This window comes from Scatophagus argus, chromosome 21, assembly GCF_020382885.2.
Source record: "Scatophagus argus isolate fScaArg1 chromosome 21, fScaArg1.pri, whole genome shotgun sequence".
Lineage (NCBI taxonomy): Eukaryota > Metazoa > Chordata > Actinopteri > Scatophagidae > Scatophagus > Scatophagus argus.
In genome coordinates, this window is record NC_058513.1 from 5,279,146 (window position 1) to 5,300,818 (window position 21,673).

The 21,673-nt window shown below is 39.9% G+C and overlaps 1 long non-coding RNA gene across 1 annotated transcript in view; it reads left to right on the forward strand.

The window, feature by feature from the left end:
* The window catches only part of LOC124052461, a 179,597-nt gene that overhangs the window by 58,511 nt on the left and 99,413 nt on the right, over nt 1-21,673 (forward strand). The window contains exon 2 of the long non-coding RNA XR_006842005.1: nt 9,987-10,231. This is a non-coding gene — a long non-coding RNA (uncharacterized LOC124052461). The remainder of the gene's footprint in view (nt 1-9,986; nt 10,232-21,673) is intronic.

The following is a 21,673-nucleotide window of genomic DNA, read 5'->3' on the forward strand; positions in this document are numbered from 1 at the left end:
CGCACAAACTCGGTGTGTCACCCCGGGTGTTATGAAAAAAATCCCAGTGAAGGAGAATATCCCTCGTTGGCTGTTGTCAGTCCTGATCGAAATAGCATTCTTCATCAAAACCAAATTAAATATAAACTCAAGTAGTGGCGGCACCACCCACGGTCCGCACACGCCGCCCTCCTTCGGTAAACAGGCAAGGCTTTTAGCTGGGGCCCTGGTGGTCCGACTGTGGTCCCACCTCGCACCAGGGCCATGCTGGCATCTGTTTGAAATCCAAACCTGTCCGAGTAGAGGGTTGCTACGCCCTTTTCAGTCCTGGCTGAAAACCAGGAACCGTAAATAAGCCTCCAAACCCGAGGTGGACAAACTGAGGGGAGGGAGTAACGTCTGAGGGGGAAAAGGATGCAAGATATGTGTGTGTCTGCAGATTTGTGCACCTACAATATGAAATGTGAGATATTAGGGATAAAGCAGTCGAGGTGCATGCAGACAGGAGGTTAGAAGTTTTGAAGCTTGAGCTGGACTTAGGATTTTTTTTTTTTTTTTATACAGGAAGGGAATATATCTTTTGTGGTGTATTTAAAAAAGATCAGGGTGCATCACAGAAGAGTCAGATTCAACAGAAAAGCCTCCCTGGTCAGCTCACTTGTACTATGAAAGAAGCCATTCAAGGCTGCGGGTGGCGACAGCTCTGGCACACAGCTAGAGAAAAATTTAAAAAAACGTTGCTCGATATGAGGACCGTACAGCAAAAACCAGGGAAGCCAAAAAGGTTTTTCAGCAAACATTTTTAGTTTTTTTTTTTCTTTTTTTTTTCAACGCCCACCTTCCCGATTTTGGGGTTGGTGGTGGAATGATCCGAGTCAGCAACTTTTTTCCCCCCACTCTTTTCCGTTTAATCTTTTATTTAACTTATCTTCCTCCAAGATTTAAAATCTAAGTTGGCACAAATGTTGCATGAAGCAACTTCCATAACATCTTAATTTATTCCTCTCTGGCACTGACAGTAAAGTCATAACTTTGACTGTCACTCCAGATTTTGAATGGGAATTCCTGCAGAATATATGTGAGACGCTTTGTGTGAGCATGTGTGTGCATGCATATCACCATGCATGCATGCAGGGTGGGCATGGTGGTCCGTGCATTTTTAGCAGACAGACACCTGTGGCAAACAAAGAAGGCCTTATATCCGTGGTGTGGGATGGCACTGTCATTCAGTCGAACCCCAGCTGCACAGCCTTCAGTCCGCCCTTGTATTCAAGCTTCGTGCCCATGAGACACAATGAATGGCTGTCATGACAACACAAAGAGCACCTCCCCTCTACCTTATCTGAAGTCATAGAACATGGCTTTTGTGCTTGTTGCATCACGATTGAGAATCACAGTTTCATTTTGGCCAGAATTTGTTGTAGAGTTCTCTAAAGATCTATAAAAACTGATCTTGTACAACTTTATATAACACATAACACAGCTGATATTATGTGATGAATTCTTGAGAATTGGATTAATGACAAAATATCTTACACCCTGCACCCACACCCAATTTAAGCCTGATCCGTTTTTTGTCTTTTCATCCGGTTTTCTTTGTCCATCCCATCTTGAGATGGACTTAGGTCAAGAAAAGACAAAAGAGTTGTCACTGCAAGCAACAGGCCAGAACCCCCACCCGTCTCCATCAGTAACCTCCACACAACAAGCTCTTCATTGTAGGCACAGATGATGGTCAAACAGCTGCATGCTTGTGTGTGCAGAGTCCAAGTTGAAAGCAAATGAGTTGTCAGATTGTGTGTCTTAACTGAAGAGTTTCATCTATTTGATTAAAAAAGAAAGGATGCAATGTACAGATATTTGATAATTTGATTCTTATATGATTTTACTTAAATATGCTGTTTTTTAAAAGAATTTATCCCTAGTTTTTTATTTATTATATATGGTAATGTACTAGTCTGGCACAGTAGAAGAAGTACTCAGATCCTTTACTCAAGTAAATGAATTACATACCACATGTGTAAAAATACTTGGTTACAAGTTCTGTATTGACTGTTACTTAAGTAAAAGTAAGTACAATCAATGAAATGTACTTAAAGTTTCAAAAGTAAAAGTACTAAACTCTAAAAGCAGGATTTTATGGCTGGGTGAGCTAGACCTCATTTTGAACTTTTTTTTTTTAATGAAAATCAATAAATAATAATCATTCCAATCAATTTACATTGATTAGGCTGAATATTGAATCAAACCCAGAATACAAACAGTTAATGGTCACACATTTGACATTGCTTTGCAAGCAGGAAAATTTGGTTTGGAGACTGCAGGGTAAATTCTTATTATGTTGTTAAACCCCATTTAATACTTGTTAGTTGAGCACTAGCTGTATCTCAACAAGATGAAAAATGTGTTATGTGGTGTGTTTTACCCCCATAGCTTCAGGCCAATATCAAGTAATGGCTGTGATAGTAGCAGTGATCATATATAATAATATATATAACATATATATACATATACATATATATATAATATAACAATATAACATCAGCAAACTTTGAAGCAGAAGAGTAGGGGGTGTACGAGTTGAAAGCAATGCTGGAAAACACCTTAATAAACTTACCAGTCTTCGTTGTTGTGCTCAAATTGATTTAGTCAGTGTGTGGTTTGCAATCAGTTGCATTTTTTGTCAAGTATTTTTGGAAAACACCAGGTAAAATTAGCAATTTCAGGCCAGTATGAAGACTTTTTTGAGGGTTTATAAATGGCTCTATAGCTGTGGCCATGGTATTAGTGTTGCTTTGAACATTTACAGTGCACCTGTCATGCTTTTACAACTCCAGACAATGTTTTTCTGAATGTTACACAGTAATACAGAAGAACAAAATGACTATACCATAAAACAAAATGAATGTCTTTACCAACTGTACCTTGACACTGCCAACAGTTAAAAGCAAACCTTCATAATTTCCAAGCAATTCCTCTTGTAGTTGGAACTAAAGTGCAATCAAAAATGACACAGTACGACTGAGTGCAACTTTTACTCTCCCTCCACTAACTCATTTACAGCTGAAAGCTGCTCTCTAACCCAGATGTATGAAAGTTAAACACAGGTACACAAGGCAAGTTGTTTGAAAGCGGCTACACCAAAAAGGTAAATTGCAACACTTCATCACAAAATAACTGTTGGAACACTCCAAGCATCACAGATTAACAAGAACTAACATTATAAGCATATCCAAGGGGTGATTTTTCCTTTAAACTGCATTATTTGACCTTCCATGTGCCACCTGGGCAAACGTCATAGGACTCACTAGCTCACTGCTGCACCTTGGCACTTTGTTAATGGAGACAGAGAGAGTGATGGAAAGTGAGTGTTTTCGCGAAAGTCCAACACTGACAATGAAATTGGGTGTTTGAGAGTGATAAAACAGAATGAGTGAGAGAGTGATCCATTAAGGCTAACCGTTTCTGTTTGGAAAGTTCTCCCTGGCAGCAAATTCATCCCAATCATCAAGCTCTAATGAAATCACTTTATGAGGCCAAGGCATAATGAATATAGTGTTTAGGTGTGCAGATCCAGTCCTGGCCCCTGGTCCTCTAGAGGGAAGTGTACATTTCTGTGGCATCCTGTATTTATTTGAAATACCCTCTGTCTGGTCTCGTAATACAGACACAGGCAAGTGGGCATAGAAACCCTTTTCTATTCCATCCATTTTCATGATGCGGTCTTGCATTAATGGCACTCTCCATATGTTTTAAAGAAATAAAGCAGTAAAAGTTCTCTGCTCTGCACTGCCTTCACTCAATTTGTCTCATGTTTTAGGGGAAAAAAAGCATACATTTATTTTTTTCCATTTTTAGGTTATAGTATACAATTTTACTAGAGTGGTATATTTAAATCACATGAGTCTTGAGTCTTGGCCAGCTTGTTGGTTTTCTTACAAACTGTACCCTGTGTACACACATTTGAAGAGACACACAGTTTGGATGTAAGGATAAGAGTGTGAGAGTTTTGGATTTTGTTCTTGTTAGGGTGTTAAAGCCCCGTGAAAAAGCATTTACACCATCATAGGGCACTAAAACTCTCAGCCGAAACCACACAGAGGACATTTTGTTATTGTTAGCAGCTCATCAATGCACACCTATACACACGGGCTTAAAGAAAACTGTGTAATACTTTAATGCCACTAAACTTTTCAGGACAACTCCTTATTCAGTTTCTTGCTGAGAGTTATAAAAAGTTGATATGTGGATGTGTTAATTACAGAGCTGGAGCTAGCTAGGGGGTAGGTCACTTAGCTCAACATAAAATCAGGGACAGCAACAACTTGGGACAGTGGCTCTCTCTGAAGGTAAAACTGTGCCTAGCAATACTTCTAAAGCTAATTAACTAAAAGGCATGAAAAACACTTAAGACCGTTTCTAGAGCCAGTGTTTGGTTTGTCTGTTCTGGGGTTCTTCTCCCTCTATACATTAATGAAAACTTAATATTTAATAGAATTTCTGCCATTATATTTCCTTAAATCATACACACTGAACCTTTGAAGGAAATGTTGTACATTTTAGAAAATTCATATATGTCCTGTAAATTTAAGACTACAACCCACACCTGGTTACCATGGCATTAAAAAAAAAAAAAAAAAAAAAAAAAAAAAAAAAATCAAAGAGTTGACAAGCAGCTCTTTCCAAGAAACAAAATCTGCCTATCAGCATCTCAAAAGCTATCAGGTGTTTATCATTTTAATGGGAGATATGTGCCAGACTATTTCCTGACCAGGAGCAATAACTTCATGGAGTTTCCTGGCAACTTCACGGTGACAGCAAGGCGGCATGTAAATTAGAGAGCTTCAGAGATTTATCTGTGGACAGGGCAAGACTAGCTGTTCCTCCTTGTTTCCAGTTATTATACTAATCTGAGCTAATCTGCTTGAAGTTTTTGCTCTTAAAGTCTTCTTGATGTGTGCAGTGGTATTGATCAGCTCATCGAACTCTCTGCAAGAAAATAAATAAGTATATTTCTCAAAATTATTCACTTTGCAGGCACAGCCATGCAGCCCAGAGATAAACACACAAATGTACATAAACTCAAACAGAACTGAACTAACAATAGAGTTAGACAGGGCTTTTATAAAGACATCCAGGTTTTATAGGAAAGATCAGCATTATAGATAGGGTGGTGAGAGGATAAACAAATATGAAGCGTCTCCTCTCACACCGACTGCGGGAGGACTCGCCTCTGTTGGCTCAAGCAGATGTAAAATTAGATCCTTCTTCCTGCGTCGTCACTTTTCTCTGTGTATGTAAAAGTGAACGTGTGAGCACCCGCATAAGCCTGCATATGTTCACACATGTGCCAACATCCACAATGTCCTGTTCCAGACTTCACTCATTTTGGCTTTTGTTTGTTTTCAACTTAACGCTTGTCTGAACATAACTACTGTCCAGGCCAAAGGTGGCCTTGGTTCATTTGCACAACGTACAGAGAAAACCTCCCAACATTTCTTGCTTCAGAGGTCTAGATCTTTATTTTGGTAGGTTTGACTGTTGTTTCTATTTGTTGTGATAGTGTACTGACTAAGCTATTTTTCGATTACTCGATGCTAAAATGGAGCAGGTGGAGCAAGGAGGTCAGTCAAGCATGCAGGTTACTAATATTCTAGCAAGATTACCTAAATGACTTTGTTTCAAGGTGAAAATGAAAAGCGTCTGCCTGATCATCTGACTGCACGTGCTGCATTTTCAAATCTTAGCAGTGTGAGCACAATATTATTATTACCAATGGAATTGTTTTATCTCTGTATTGGCAGTCAGTTTATCTATTATTATTGTTACTATTTCATCATCACCCGATTTAAGCAACTCCTGACATCTGCTCTGAAGAACACTTCACAGAGAATGAGTTATGATTACACCCTGTGTGTGTGTGTGTGTGTGTGTGCGTGTGTGTGTTTGTTTTTACATTAGGTACAGTATTTAATTTTTCAAATTAAGTGCAATTGATGCTCACTGTGAATGAGCAGATTTGCTCCTTTTTTTCATTTTTACTTTTTTATTTTTTAAATACAACTTTCAAGTCGTTTTTTTTTTTATCTGAACATATATTATGGAAAAGGTGACAGTGCTAAGACAAAGCTTTTCACAGGTAATATATAAGTTATAAGTTAAGAGATAAGAAGTTATATCATGTAATTTATATTATGTTCACCAAATTAAAATCTCCTGCTGCAAAGTTAAACCTGTCGGCCTCAGAAAGACATTTTTACTCCTGACTTCTGTGCAGCAGCAGCTTAATGTATATTCCAAAGTATCTGAAGGATGTGGCTCACTGTCTCCAGCAACAGAGGAAACACCCAGGTTGGCTGTATCACGACAAGAAATAGTTCTTGTAGACTGAGACATCTCCATCCTTTCATCTCCGTTTGTCTTACTTTGGTGGACTTTCAAACCCCCCACTCCCAAACACTCATACACATGCACCTTCCCCCTCTGTAGGGCATGTGTTTGCAATAATGAACTGTGCCTGTAAGGAGTAAATACCACATGGTGGTATTCAATGGAGAACAGGTGACCAGTAATATGAGTTTATCGCTCAGCGACGCATATACAGAAGGCCATCCAAACATCTGAGCCTGCAGTCAGCAGCTTGCGTGAGTTTCCTCCGATGCCTTCGTACCATACCTGCTGGTGTGTCGAATCACTTTCACGCGGCGGGTTCAGGAGCATGGTGGATCATGCGAAACCAACCGAGCCACGCTCCGCTGGCATTCACGTCGATTGGTGCTGACACCTGGCAAATGCTTCGGCGTTTTCACGTATGGGAGAACATCGACATGCAACTTCCTCCTGCGGTTTGGGTCGCTCCCCAAACATCTTTCCATTACCTTCCAGTGCCACACAGATGTTTTGGTTGATTTTGCACTGTAACTTGTGAGGCTTTGGGTTCAGTGCCCTTGTGCTGCTGGTGGCAGAGTGGCTGGCCTCTGAATGGATTTACAGGAGTTTTCCTGTAAATCCATTCAGAGTCCATTTAGATCAGATTGCCATCTGTCTGGAGCTCTGGAGCCTTTGTTAGCCCAACCACTTGAAGCAGACTTTTTGGATCAGCATGGAAGTCATGCCTATATGCGTAGAGTTATTCTGCATGTATACCTCTTTATATGTGACATGTAGGTCATTCAAATCCCAGAGGAAAATATAACAGAAAAAGTTTCTTCACATAATTTGAAAGTACACTGGCAGGTGAATGAATACTAGTACATATTATATGTACATACACTGTGTAATACAAGAAGGAAAAGGGCTCTTTGGTCCAGTGACACATTTTTCTTGTATATAGTCAAAAATCCATTTGTTTTTCAAGCCTCAAAGTATTCAAGCAATAAACACATATAATAATGGGGCAGTCGTGGATCAGCGGTTAGGGTGTCGGACCCGTAACCGGTGGATCGCTGGTTCGATTCCCCATCCTGGTGTCCATGGCTGAGGTACCCTTGAGCAAGGTACCTAACCCCCACTGCTCCCCGGGCGCTGCAAGCGGTCGCCCACTGCCCCGGGTTTGCTGTGTGTGTGTGCACGTCACTTGGGTGGGTTAAATGTAGAGAACAAATTTCGTTGGAGTGAGTTCCCTCCAATGACAAAATATGTCACTTTAATCACTTTAATCTTTAATCTTTAAAAACAAGACTAAAAATGAATGGGATCCAAATGTTGATGAAAATAAGAGGGCCACTTAATGATGTCTGTGACACGAGGATCTAACATTTAGGGGCAGGATATACTCCAATATGGACATTGAGAGTGGAGGAGAAGGCAGTTTATACTTGATTGTGGGTTTGCATATGTGAACATGTTCCCATACAGTCTGCATTGCATGTACAGACTGTACAGATATATCTTTCCTTGCATCAGTTAAATGAGATCTACTTTTCAAAACTTTTAGTCAAGCTACTGATTCCAATCACAGGAACCAACTTTCTTTACAACCTCTTGTATCCAAAAGCTGGTGTGGTTGGACTGAGAAAGAAAGCATTATGAACATGTCCATTATTGCCAGTTATTATTGCCAAAATATAATTTTCTCATCTATGATAAGGTGACTTGTGGTTGCATGAGTAGTCAAATCCTGTGTGGAGCCCTTCATATTCAAAAACACAAGGTTTACGGGAAAAATGTGGTTGTTTTTAATTTAGAAACCTCAAATGCTTTTTGCAGCAGTTCTAATCATACACTCTCAGCAGGTATCTGTCTTTGACTGTTGGATAATACTAGCAGCATGTTACATCTGCTGTCAGGGCCTTATGAGTTTGACCCTCGGCACTGCTTATTATTAGCCTTGTGATGCTAAAGTTTCAGATGCAGTTAAGCTTACTGTTTTATTACAGAAAGTCTTGCTATTGTATTGGCTATATATGGTTAGCATGAAATGTGCTGTTGGCTAACTGACAGCTTTTTGAAAATTGTTCTCAATACACATGTTCTTCAGTGAATGTAATATGATGACAAAAAAAACCTTCATTGAAACACACATGTGGAGAGTAATACTAGTGAATAGTCTTTTTCATGTGAGATGATGAAGGTACAGCGTTTCCTGCCATCCTGATTAGACCAATACATTATACTGCTGACACATTATACTAATGTATTTTACAAAGTTAATGCATGTGTGTATATGGGCGCCATCCACTTAGTATTCTATCCTTAATTTTGTTCGGGAAGAGGTCTGTTAAGATATTGATGGGAGTGAAACTGTAGATTACAGGTTGGCCACTGCTTTCCTGTCAGATTTAATGCAACAACACTTCCTGTGTTGCAGAAGCATCTTAATTGTTTCTTTTTTTCCTGGGCTGTAAAATCTGTGGAAATTGAAGAAAATTGCAGTCTAACTATTTATATCACAAAATGATAGATTGTAGGTAGAAGGAGAGAAGGGCGATTTAGGAATGAATCATTGCTTGCATAGTTGATTTTTCTTAAAACCCTTTATTTACACAGGAAAGGTTTGGTGAGGCTGCAGCTCTGTTTCAGCATGACTCATGCAAGTTCTGCATGCAGGGACTACACTTTTTCACTGTTACTTGAATGTTGAAGGACACCTACTTTGATGACAGCAGTGGTTTTGTAGTACAAAATCCTCATGTGGTGATGATGCTGGCATTTCACAAACCAATAATGTGAAAACACAATAACTGTATATTAAGGCTTTGGTCTTTCAGAAACTGCATCTGGAGGGCAAGGCAGTACTGAGTGTGCAAAAACATGCCAATATAACTTGTAAAACCAGTGAAGTATGAGGTCTATCTGTATTAAAGACTTGGTCTAGACCTGCTTTATTTGGAAAATGTCATGAAATAATATATATTTTAATATTTTATCATAATATTATTAATATTAATATTTTGTTGTGATTTGGATGCAATATAAATAATCTGAACTGAATTAAAGAAGAAACTGAACAAAAGAAAAAAACTGCAAACTTTCACATAACGCTGAATATAAATATGTCACAGCCAAAATTATCCGAACACCTAGTTAGATAGTATTTTATCTTAAAGAATGTCCAAGTCAAAAACTTCACTGAAACACCTTGTATACCCTCCAAAATATGTTAAGATATCCCAGCAGAAATCAAAAATCAACTTTGTGAGCAATGGATCATACCTAAATTCTCCTTTACGTCCCCCATCTACACTTTAGAATTTTGTGATATAAACAATTAGACTACAATTTCCATCAATTCTAATATTTTGTTCAATTCAGTTCAGAGATGAATTGTAGTAGAATTGTAGTCACTGACAATGCAGTTTATTCAAGCGTCTGCATCACCTGTTCAGACGTACTTGTACAGATGTATGTAAAGCAGTATTTGAACATGTCATAGTTCATTCAGTGGGTGGTCTTTACTTAATAGAGCATGTCCAACCAATGTAACCAGTATAATAATAAGTTTATCTTGTCACCAGAATATACTTTTGTACAATATCCCAACATGTTATTCTCCTTTTCCCTCTCAGCACTTTGTTGCCCACCTCTGCACTTCTCAAGGACGATCAAATTGTGCATTCCACCCGTCTCCATCTGTATTGCATTCAACCAGTGTGGACTATTGTACCCTTCCAAAGGATATCACAGATCGGGTTACTGCACAAGCAATGCCACTCCCTTCATCGGAGATCTACTTGCTGCCCTGCAAGGCCTCATTCTGTGCTGACCTTAAGATAACGCCTTGGAGAGATACTTCAGTCCACAATGCATGAAGGTATGTTTAACTAATTCCCGAGTATGCATCCGAGCTATGAGAAGGAAAACTCTCTTACTGGACCAAAAACAAGTTATTTCCAGCACTTAATCTAATTCAAGCAGTGTCTAAGTTTCTTAAAGTTGTGCAAGACTTTCTCTGAGTATGCTTTTACCCTTTTTTTCTCCTTCTTCTTTTCTGTGCCCTTTGCCACAGAAGGAAAGGAGGTAATAGCGTTCACTAATTTGGCCCTGGGCTGCACAGTCAAAGCCATATGCCAGAGTGAATCTGTAAAGCTAACATTAGGCAGCAGATATCTGAGGCTAGCGGCTGTAGGCTTTGACATCCTGTATTACACCTAATTGCCACCAGACATTACATCGAAGCCTCTGCAAAAATCCCCCACAACCACCTGCTCCTTGCTCTGTTTACCTTTTAAACTGGGAATAATGCAGGAGAGAGCAGGGCCAGAGTTCCTCACTGTTATTTTCTGACACCCGAGCTTAGGATTGGGGAACTGGAATGTCAGTAGAAATTTGAATTTGAGACATGTTAGGATAGTTAAGGGGTATCCCCCAGTGCATTGTGTTGCAGGGGTAAGGTGTATACTTTTCTGATTTATGTGTTTTTATAAGAGTAATGAAAGTGGGAGAAAACAGGGCAGAGGTAATATGGAGGTATAACCATAATTAGGTGAATTATAAGTTTCAAAGTCATTTTCATAACATGGGGGAAACTTTTAATGAATGTTATAGCGAGAGGAGTGTAAATGTGTTCTATGCACACATCATATGCAAACATATGGTTGCGGCCAATGATGTGGTGAGTGTAGCTACGTTTTTAGCAATTTCGTACATTTTAACCAAATACCAGCGTCTCATGTGGGCTGCGTATTAATTCTCCTCTCCTGTCCTGTCCCTCACTCCTCTGACATGAAAGACACAGGAAAATTCCACACTCCTTGACAGTGTAATGATGAAATGATTTCATAGCGCTGTATCCTCTAACACCACAGTGTTAACCCCTAAATAAGTCCAGTGCCTCTCACTCTCTTTTCGACTAATAAGCCTGCAAATCTCAAACCCCGCTGAGAACTCTACAGTGTGGAAATGATAACCCAGTTATAAAACTACAGTGTTTATGGACTTCATGACTCCTGCTTGGAATGAAACCATGACGTTTTGTTACAAACTTAATTCAGTCCCTCTGTCTGGTGCGCTTGGATACGAAACCCATCCAAAATATGAGCTAAGCAATCGGATTTGGCTGTTGGCTGTGATGTATTTTGGTTTGAGTGGTTACAGTTACAGAGGCAGCTTTTAAAGAAAACAGTGGCCTGAATTTAGACTAGTTTTCTGTTATACCTTTTCTAAATGAACCAATTACTTTCTGAGTTTCCAATTATTTTCACCACAGGTTGTCTGCTATCATTTTTTATAATCAGTGTAATCTAAAATTATTTGAGCAACATTATGGCTTAAATGTGGGAAGAATGAAATGCAATTACTGATTCCTTTTGGGAAACTCACTGTCTTAACATGCTCAAGGTCAAGTTTAGAGCAGAGCAGAATTCATACATGAATATATCCTTGGTGTACATATACATTTTAAGAGCACAACATTTCAACAATCACACCACAATTCACTCTGAAGTGTAATTTGTGACTTTGATGCGTTACCTGAAAGAAGAAATTAAACAATCTTTCTCATGCACATAAAGTGGGGTTCAAAAGAAACAAAGCCTTATTTGGTCTGGTAGCTTATGATACTGAGCTAATGTTAGCACAATGCCAAGTGCTAACAAATTAACAAATAGCTTCTTTGATGGCAAGCAATGTGTAAATAAGTAACCACTGACTCTTTTCAGTGTGTCTTTAGTTGAAATTAGAGAGGGTGTGAGTGACCAAACCTTTTGCCATCTACTCCGGAACACTGCTACACATCTGTAATGTCCACAGCTGTCTCTGCAAGTGTCCTTTGCGGGTAAATTTGTGGCCCTTAATGTGAAGTAGCACATTTTTATTTGGTCTTGGAGTAAAAACGCATACAGAGAAGGCATCTCAGAGATGAAGATCTTCTTCTTCACAACCATGTCTTCACACCTGTTGAATTTGAACTGAACCTTTATTTTATTTCATCAAACCATTTCACCAACTCATACATTTGAGGCCAATTTGAGTCCAGTTTTTAGAAAATTAAAAAAACTTCCCCCATTTCCTTGGGTTGTTAACACAAGGTACGGCATTGTGAGACAGCAGGCTGTCCACCTTTAAAGGAAACCACTGTTAGATATGGATCTGAGTAGACAGAACTATAAAGCTTTACCTCAATTAACATTTAAGTGTGTGTCACATTGTGCATGTCTGTGTGTGTGTGAGAGAGAGAGAGAGAGGTAAACAGAGAAAGGTGAAGGAGATTTACAGCCCTAATCAAAAACTGGCTCATGGTTGGAAATGTAGCGTGAATGATGTCATGAAACTGTCCCCACTCTGATGCTGTGATTTATCACACAATATGGGAGCCATAAAGGAACACCAGTTAAAAAGAAAAAAAAATCAAATCAACAACAAGGACAAACTTTCATAGGCTGTCCTGTGTAGCGCAGCCTGCGTGCATGGCCATCTACATTTCCTTGGCAGAAAAGCAAACAAATGTACATTTGGATATTTTCTTTTTCGCCTTGGATGTTGCACAAACCTATTGCCACCAGGATGATGCATCACGTCGCCGAGTCTTCATCAATATGGATAATTACACTTTCTGTGAACTCGGTGCAGTTGCATTGTAAATATTTTTGCTGGGAATCAGGCTGTTATTCCCGCTGTGGTTCCACACAGTCCAGGCCTTCCTGAGATGAACCCAAGCATATCCCGTGTGTCACTGTGTATCTGTGCTGACAGGAAGCATGACCAGCTGCACTTTGGCACTTCATTAAACAAATCACTGGAACGCTTAAGCCACGAGCCTGCACGGACTCCCAGCTCCGAAAGAGAGGGAGACTGGGTGGGTGGTGGGGCACATAAATATACTGAAAAGCATAATATGACTGATTTAAAATATTAGTGCAGAAACAGTTTGTATTTTGCTGAATCAGTTGATCTTTGGAAAATTTTGAGAAATGTCAATTGTTAAATTGGGTAATTTATCAGCAAAAACTTCCATCCACTGTTTTCAACTTTCCAGACATGAAGGCATTTTTTTTCTCATTATTAACTGAATTCTTCTGTATTTTAGACAGTTGATCTGACAACAAAAGCGATGTCCCTGTGAATTCTAACAAACTGTAATGGGCAATTTTTGTACTTCTAAGGTTACAAATATATATGTACATATATATATGTATATATCAATACATAAAAAACTAGCTGCAGTCCTAAAAATGTCCAGTGATATCCAGAAATATGCTTGCTTGCTTTCAAACCAAGCCTTAAAACAGATGACAGCTGTAGTTATACAGCCAATAGTTTGTTAGCTTAGCTTAATAACAATAAACACGTTTGTTGTTTGACTGCCAGTTTGTCTCTCTTTCCCAAATATTTAGGTACAAAACCTCATCATATTTTCCTCATCCACCACATAATTTATCCACCAATCATCCATTCATCGCCCTGGCTGTAGGTTTCAGGGAGCCTGTTGTCTTGTCTGGACCAAAGTAATTCCACTCTGACCAAATTTGGGAAGCCAAACTCTGCTGAGAACTTGTAGAAACCAAGAAAGTTTCAACTGAGAAGGGAACTTGTAGACTGAGAAACTGACTCTGGGGCTGAGTGAACTGGGAACATATTTTATTTTCATTGTATATTTTTGCACTCTCACCGTCCGTATAGTACAATACATTGTGGGGAGCGCTGAATTTTGCTGTATTGGATGTTCCTTGGTTGCCTATGTGTTTGTCTGTGCTGGCAAGAGGTTGGTAGCTGTTCCTCTTTAGGGTTTTGCTGGTTGTAAATTTCATATTAGATTTTGTCATGTTGAGGCTTTGACCGGTATCCTGGCTTTAATGACGACTACAGTTGACTACAGCGGCCCAAAAAATAGGTTTATGTAATATGTGACAATCATTTCCTTAAGCACCTCTGCTCCTTTCCCCAAAAATCTAATCAAAATATACAGAGCTTTATGCTGTTATCTAAGGCCTGTATTTCAGGTGGGGTGACAGACCTCTGCTACAACGGTAGGCATCCTTGATGATGGGTGCCACCAGTGAGTTAAGACAAGGCGACAGTCTCATTCAGCAGGACTTTGTGGCTTGTGAGGGGATCTGCTTGTGGGACAAAACAAAAATCAAAAGCAGAAGTCCAGCACAGAGAGCAAGTCAGAGCACAGCCCAAAATAGAACTGGGAATCCTGACGCTTGTATTTAAACGGTTGGGAAACACCTCCTCCTACGTGTGTGTCACACTCTGACACAGACAGGAACAGGAGGCTTGACTATAATAAATGAACTGCCACAGCAGTGCTATTTCAGGTTTGGTCACTGGAATAATACAGGGCTGGAGGCCCTGCTGGGGCAATGATCAGATGTTCGCTTGTGTGTGGTGCTGAGCTTGTTTCTGCCTCCTGTCGCACGCTGACACAAACAGACACACTGACAGAGCTGCAAGATGACTGAAAACATTAATATGCAATATTAGATTACTAGATATGGACATGAACAATGCTGGATTAAGATGCAGTACTTAATTTAAAAACAAATTGCCTGTGCAAATGTTTTTCTGAGCAAGGAAATTCACTTGCACACACACATTTGTTAAACATTTGGTGAGTAACAGAAACTGAATGTAGAAATTATTTTTCTTTGACTGTAAGAAGACTGCACAGGACACCTTTAAATTGGTCAGTGGTATGGTATTCCTTCTTTATTTTCACCAGGCAGATATTAGGAGTGACCCAGCTGATTCACTAGCATTTGGAGTTAATTCTAATGTTTTGATGGTGAGAGTAGCTCCATAAACAGAAAACACACTCAAACCTGCTTATGTGTTGCATCTTGGTTGAACGCACTGGCACATGTAAAGACAAACAATGTGTATCCATTTCCTCCAACTGTATCAAAGGAAGCTAAATATCCTAGATATGAGGGCTGCCATCTTGCTCTGGTGACATCATTTGGAGCCAGAATCTGTGCATTAGTGATTGGATGGTGGAACTGTAGGATTGAGTTCACGCCCTTACACCTGTCTGACCCGATTGTGAGCAGCGCTCAGCTGTTAATCACGACACCCCCTTTTAGAGCATCAGATAACTAACTGAAACCAAACTCCAAAACCAAACAAAGAAAAGCGAACACCTGAACATACATTAGCGTGACAAGAACCACCAAAAATGATAAAAACCATCTTTGCGTGTTTAAGGAAGCTCTCCTGGCATTTAAGCTAACTTATTCTGATAACTCCATGCCCCAGACAGTCCACTGCCCTCTATCTGCAATCACACAGATGTAAACTTAACTCATTCAAGACACTTACAGAGCTGGTCATACTCTTAACACAATCAAAAACCATGTTTGCTAACAATAATTACTGAATTGGCTCACCTCTCGTATGGCTCCTCTCAGTCCCAGCGTTCCTTCCCCCAGCCATACAGATCTACTCTGGGCCCCCCAGCCTCTGCCCCTGCACTTGCATGCCCACCCAGGTCCCTCCACAGAGGGGCTTCCACCCCAATGGAAACAGACCTGGTCTGGTTACCCACTGTGGAGATGATGGATTGATGGCTCACTTACGGGAAAGGCCGGGGCCTTCAGGTAAACAAGAGCAGAGCTGTATTAAATATGAAGGAGAGAAAGAAAACATGTTCTACCTTTTGGCTAGAATGAAGGGAAAAGGAGACAGGAATGTGGTTTGTGCTGCATGCATTAAAACCTGACGCTGACATGGTGCCTTAAAAAAGAGTGCATGTTCAGGAGTTTCACTCAGGCCAATTCTCATCTCTAAATAAAGTAAATGTGACTTGGATATTTGTGTTCTAATTGCTTTTCCAAATTAGCGGATTACATTAAGATTGTATCTACAACTTGTACACTTGACGCAGCGCTTCAAACATGAATGCTACCTTTTACAAATGCTTGTGGTTCCTTGATAGGAGTGACATTTTTTTTCTCTATCCTGCATTAACTTTACTCCAGTAGGCCTGCTAAGCAATGATCCATGGGAAGCCAAATCAACGAGGAAATTGGGCTAGGTCTAGTATAAAAGCCATTTTGCTCATTACCCTGCCACAAGGAACGTTCACCAACATTAGTCTCCGATTGGTCCTGATGGGTGCAATTTCATCTTCTAACAATCTGATCCTGACAAATTAATTTCTGTTCCATTTTTTTTCATGCCGACAAAGCAGTGACAAAAACTGAGACAGACAAAAATGAGATAATTTAAGTGAGGGTAAATGATGATTGACCAGCGCTCCAACAGTCTGGGTCTTCCAAAGACAGAAAAGTTACCTAAAGAGAAACTGCTGCAAGGTTTCAGCCATATAAATAAGAGGAAATTAATTAAATGCAGGGCGGGTGGTTTGGCGCCATGGAAAGAATACACAATTTAGAGACTTGCGCCAAGGAGCCAAATGGACAAAATGAAGGTGATCAGTCATATTTTGCTGCTTTTTGACGTTAAGCATATGCTTTTTTTCTGAGAGGTCAGCTAAGCAATTTAGACAAATTGGACAAAATTGCAAAGGTAAACATAGGGAGAGGCCTCGTAATGTTTCTTTCACTCTCTTTTTCTTTCCTTCAGTCTCATTTTCAGACAGTATTTTGTTTAGTAAATCCCTTACCTGAATTTTCTGTGACGGTGACAGTGAGACAAAATGACTCCGTCAGGGCTATCGGGGGGCAGGACTGCGTTATGTTTTTTGACTGCACCTACTCACTAGGCCAACTTAAACTACAACCTAGAAAAATCCTTATGAAACTTCATTGTAGTATATTATTTACATATAAGGTATAGATTCATCTTCCTGGTCCAGGGTTTCCTTCAGTGAATGGAGATGCTTGGACGGATTTTGTGTTTTACTGTAGGGCAATTTGACAGGGTACAATGATATATGATCTTTCGGTTTTAGTCCAGTCAGTTTTCAGCTAGGTGTAATTCTAGATTTTTTTTTACATGTCTACAATTATCAGCGTGACCATTATTATTTCTGCAGTGCAATAGCCTGTAGGAACTGTATGGAAAGGGGAATTCTGATTAGGAGGTTTTTGTCAACAGGAAGTAGAGTTGCATGGGAACATAAAATAACTGAGCTTTGTGAGCAGCTTTCAATGTGTAGTGGGTGAATACTACAGACACTGAATTGCTGATGCTGTGATGTCCACCAGGTGTTGAAGACAAGCATGATTATATGGACTAAAGAAAGTTGAGTAATCCTCCATTCCTCCTGCCTGCCTTGTTTTATGTTTCACCCAATTAGCAAATCTAAGTTGCAAACTGAAAATCCTTTCGGTGATTATTGTTCGAAACATGTGCTATAATTCAAAATTCTGCAGGAATTGCCTATTTATCTAGACCTTGGCGATTTTTGAATGAACAGGTTGATTGGTCAACTGGTTAACTTCAGCACCCTGTATGTTGCCATCCTTCAGTCACATCCACAGTACAAAATGTAGAATCCCTGATGTGTTGATGTGATGTGGACTTGAATTGCTTTTCCTCTGGGATTCTTACAAGTGGCTGCAGGGTCAGCCTCAGTGCACCACTTTGGGGTCGACTTTTCAGCCGAGAACCAGCCAGTGCCTTTCAGCACCATGTTTCCATGTGGTACAATAATGGCAAGATGAATCATTGGCTAGAGGCACGCACACACTGAACCCATTGCTAGCACCTTTTTGGTCTACATGTGTGCAGGGTGCTGAAAAGTGAGAGCGGGAAGCAAGGTGACTGGAAGCAATGACCACAGAAATGAAGCTTACACAGGGAGAGTAACAAATAAAGGTTGCTAAGACACTCAAAAGAAATCTGCTCCTGCTTTTCTATTCTTTCATAAGTCTTTATTTTTGTTTTTCTTCCCATTTTGGAGCCCGCTGGAATTCCTCACGCAGCCTTCACTTCCTTTTGACAGTTTCAGTAAGGCAACGGTTCACATGACAGGTTTTTATGCCACCTTATTAGCTTAAAGTATCATTAAAATAATGATTGTGGCCACATGTTTAGTAAGACAGACTAACCATCCCTTTAAGTGTGGAGCTCTTGACTCTGTTCGGTTTGTTGTCATCTATTTATCTAATGACTCCTTCACAGTTCAGACAGTGGGATAGATTCTGTCCATTCCTGTATGCCTAAAAAAGCACAGTGCTGCCATAACCTTAATCACCTAATTGCCCTGCCCTGCCTCATTAAAAAACAAGCCTAACTGGAAAATCACCTTAAGTGGCCTAAATTAATGAGAACTTCACATTGAACGCTGAGTCATCAGAGGCCTGAGTCAGGACGACGTCACCACAAAGGAAACGGCTGCTCCATAAACTGTCAATGGCCATTTGGGCAGAAGGGGAGAGGCTGACGCTGACCTTCTGACCATCATTATACATGTCACACTATTCAGTATGTGTGATTGTTGTAAGCATGAACTGTATGTAACTGTATGCATGTAGTGAAGTTTTGCCCACAATGGGGCAATGGCTGCCAAGCACAAGACCGCTATTGAGGAGCACTTAAGCCAACCAACAAACTGTCTCATTTTAGCGTCTGTCGGGACACTTTGTTTGTGGTGACTAAAAGCGGATATTTTGAAGGACACATTGAGAGTGTTTCCATGTTTGTGGCAACTAACTATGTTTTCAAGGAGATTCTGGGAGTTTCCAGCTGTGTTTAGAGCAACAAAACCATGTATTTAAAAGCAAAACATGATCTATTCCTAATCGTAGGAAAGTGTTTTTGTGCCGAGACCTTAGGTCTGAGAGCTTAATGCAAAACATGGCACAGTGCTAGTGAGACCAAGCCTTGATAATGTTGAAGCAGCACATATTGTAAGGAGATTTTTTTTTCTTTTTATGCAAACAAAACACTAGCAAACAAATAGTAACAAATCATCAGAAACACTCAATAGGACATTATTGAACTTGACAGTGAACGCCATGCAAATAGCCAAGATGACTGCAGTGATGACCCCATTATTTTACAACCACTGAGTGTGATGACTTCATTATGTTCACTCCCATGGTGCTGCATTCCTACCTGTTGCCCTCTGACCCTCATGCTGTGTGGATGTCTCTGGAGCAGATGAGACAGATATATTCTGGGCTTCAACAAGCTGTAAAATATCAACACTGTCAAGTTCGTTATTGGATAACAGAGTGAGTGGAAGTTGGGGGTTTGGGCTATGAGGGTCAGTTGTAACTTTCACAGCGATAATTTAGGCAAACCTGCTCTCTCTTTTCATCAACCCTCTGAAACATTTTGCTGTCTGCCTGAATTTTATCTTTTACTCATCCCGATGCTGGGTTTGATTTTTATTTCTGATTTCCCATTGCTTCATTACATCCATCCATCCATATTCTATACCGCCTATCCGTCAGGGTCGTGGGGGAGCTGGAGCCTATCCCAGCTGACTACGGGCGAGAGGCGTGGTACACCCTGGACTGGTCGCCAGTCAGTTGCAGGGCCAACACGCAAAGACAGACAACCACACACTCTCACACCTAGGGGAAATATAGAGTAGCCAATTAACCTAATGTGCATGTTTTTGGTATTGTGGGAGGAAGCCGGAGTACCCGGAGAAAACCCACAGGCACAGGGAGAACATGCAAACTCCACATAGAAGGGCCCAGACCGGGATTCAAACCTGGAGCCCTGTTGTTATGAGGCGACAGTGCTAACCACTGCACCGCCCTTGCTTCATTACATTAACATTTAATATATAAGCCAATTATCCAAAATGGGCAGCTTGATTTTTTTCATAAACCAAGAAATTTTTGGAATTTACGCTTTTTTTTAATTAGATTTTATTAGATTAGGAGATCAATAACACAGTCATGTTTACATTAAGTAGCCTCCAAAGCTGGAGCCAGGAGACGATTAGCCTAGCCTAGCCTACCCTAGCCCAAAGAGTGGAAACAGCTAGCCTTGCTTTTTCCAAAGTTCAAGGTTACATTATGTATGTATGTACATAACAGCAGCATGTAGCTTCCGCATTTTAACTTTACACTGAGCCAGGCTTCTAGTGTTTATTCTAAGCTAAGCTGACTGCCTCCTGTCATAGCTCCATACTGAGCTCACAAACTCTTTACAAGAATGCAAACAAAGATATTTCCCAAAACCTCAAACTTTTCTAATAAAGTCATCATATGTTTGCTGTCAGGAGGAGATGGTATTGTTATTTCATACAAAATTTGTCGTTTTCACTGAGTCATCTTTAGTGTTACATTGTAGAGTGAATCAATCGAGAGAAAATGGTCATTTTGAACAGCTACTCAGTGCTTTAGTGAACAGATAATCGTGAGGTTATCAGGCTGTTCAGCAGCAGTAGTCCCACCATCTGTCTCTCATAGTCTGAGAGTATTTACTGTGCAGTTCCCCTCTGCTGGCCATCCCTCTGTGGGAGACAGAGGTGTTGATAGTAGAGAAATTATGGTTCTATTATTTTAGCAAACTCGTCACTCCGACCTCAGCCTTCAGCCTTCGGGTGATGTAACTGCTGTGCAGTGGTTCGACTTACACAAAGGTGTATTCAGGGTAGAGATGCTCTGCATTAATACTCAAGCTGGTTTTATCGATACGGACAAAAAGGTTTAAAAAATTGAGTAGTTCAGGAATAAAGTTTTGTTTGTCATTGTCTGTGAGCAAAAAATGTGTGATATATACACAAATGAAATCATTTCTGCAAACATATTGTATGCACTTTGTAAATGTGAAACACAGATTTGTAGAAATACAAAACTGTTTATTATGACATGGCAAACTGTCAAAATCTCCATGAACACATATTTTGAATCAGATTTTCTTTCAAAAAGGCCATTGATTTTTGCCAGGCTATTACAGCCAGTCGAACTGCCAGTTTGTGCCAGCTGTTAATTGTAACAATTAACTGGGAAATTTGACACACTAATTTTGCACTGAATCTTTTTTCACACATTCACAAATTAGTTATTTCTTATTCACATAATGAGATACATCAGCAATTTTGCTCCTAAAAAAATAGAAAAAGACCAAATAAAATCTACAACTATTCATTACATTTTTAGTCATTTATAAACACTGTTTTTATGAGGTTGGAAGGTGATCATTCTAACTAGCTTGCTTCCTTGGGTACAGTGCTGAGGGGTAGTATGGCAATTTGAACTTGGAGGGTGAACTAACTAACTTAACGAAATGGCAAACTTGGCATGATTACATGTTTTTTTTTATTAAAAATTAAAAAGCAGAGAAAAAACTTCCTATTTGGTTGAACTTATGTAAACTCAAGTTATGGAGGGGTCACAATTTTAAGGATTCACAAGGCAATCAGTTCGAGATTTGTTCCTGTCGT